Source organism: Aplysia californica, unplaced genomic scaffold (genome assembly GCF_000002075.1).
Source record: "Aplysia californica isolate F4 #8 unplaced genomic scaffold, AplCal3.0 scaffold00135, whole genome shotgun sequence".
Classification (NCBI taxonomy): Eukaryota; Metazoa; Mollusca; class Gastropoda; order Aplysiida; family Aplysiidae; genus Aplysia; species Aplysia californica.
The window spans coordinates 1,093,548-1,095,387 of NW_004797405.1; positions in this window are offsets into that span (position 1 = coordinate 1,093,548).

Consider the following 1,840-nt stretch of genomic DNA (forward strand, 5'->3'; position numbering starts at 1 on the left):
ATTATTATTATCATGATCATTAATATTATTATTATCATTATCATTATTATTATTATTATTATTATTATTACTATTGTTGTTGTTGTTGTTGTTACTATAACATTACCAATATGTACGTGGCAGCCTGGCTATAACATGACCTTTAGGACTATAAAGCTATAAATTGTTACTCATTACTCACTGCCGTCCATCTGTATTGGCTAGCACTCCCTCCCCAGGGACATCCGGCCAAATTGGAAAAACGCCTTTCACGTAACACCGATTTCCGACAACGACAGAGATAAGTATGGATAGTCATTGTAGCGGAACGCGAGATAGGCTGTTTTGTGCGAGAGGCGGTAATGAATTTAGCCTCAATTTCTTCAGGGAGAACAACATAAAGACTTATGTCGCCGAAATGAGTGTGGAAAGGAGGCGGGTATAAAATAGACCGGGATCATCTCGATCGTAGCCATTTCTCAGATCTTTGGAGGCCGGTGTACGCTGAGCTTTGTGAGTTTGAAACTGTTTTGTCGACATTCATTCTCTTGTTTGAGATGTTTCTTTGTGATAATATTCGAGAAAAAAGGATGCGTTAACCCTATCCGTACGCCCTGGGCTCATTTTGCATCCCTGGGGTTGTATTCTTCTCATTTTAGAATACTTCTAAACTTTGAAACTTTCAGTATTTCTCAAAGTATCATTATGACAGACTGCTATGCAAAGCGTACGGATCGGATTAACGAGTACATTTCCTCTTTGGAAAGTGGTGGCACAGAGTTCCCCACGTCGTATGGATAAGATAGTAAAACATAGGGTTACGATAGAGGATAGGGAGGGGTTACTCTAATAATTTTATCGAGATTCCTACTTTTTGTTTGAGTACGAGTACACTGTTTGGAGAATGTATGGGTTGAAAAAGTGCGAGCTAGATCTGTATTTTTTAAAAAAAGTTGAATTGTCCGTTTAAGGGCCCGTGTCTACTGTGACGGAAACCAACCGACCCGATTCTGTCCGTCTCTCGGAAAGTCGGTAGTTGAAATGGAGCACCATTTATTTCCTAAGAAATCAGTTTTAAAAAGTCCGTTTGGTAGTGTCAGCAGACACGGCCCGACACACCCCGACAAAAGACGTGACGGTTGGAAAGCCGCTTGCTCAATTTTAGCCGGGCAGGGTCGTGACTCAGGTGCCATAGGCCTCGCCGTAGCTAAAAAAAAATTCTAATTTTGAGTTCGGCTTAAAATTTTAATGTCATATTCGTGCTCGCAAAACACCTGGCATATTAACAACTTTACCAATTGTCCTTAAAAAAAACCCTTTCATTTCTTATTCCCGCCTTGAATTCATTGACCTCGACTATTTATAGCTTTGTACCGAGGACACAGCCTTGGGATACAGAGTGTGGAATAAGACGGCAAGTAAGCCAGCAGTGTAGACGTGTCTAGTTCGAACTGGCGGACACACAATATTACGGAAACGACCCGACCGATTTTCTTCATCCCGGCAAAAGTTCAGGCCGTGTCCGTCTCAGTGGACACGTAGGGTAATTTGCCGTAGCACGAAGAAGACATGAGTTCAATTCCTGTGTGCAGTTATCATTCAGCCATGACAATAAATGATCAACATTTACTAATCGAAGGTCCTGCCTCTTAAATAACCTGATAGTGTTGATAGGGGCGTTAAACCTATACCATTTCACCATTTTTAAAAAATCTGAGCTGATTCGATATACATATACGAAATTAGTCATAAGACTTAACGGATTTCTTCTTCTTCTTCTTCTTCTTTTTCTTCTTCTTCTTCTTCTTCTTCTTCTTCTTCTTCTTCTTCTTCTTCTTCTTCTTCTTCTTCTTCTTCTTCT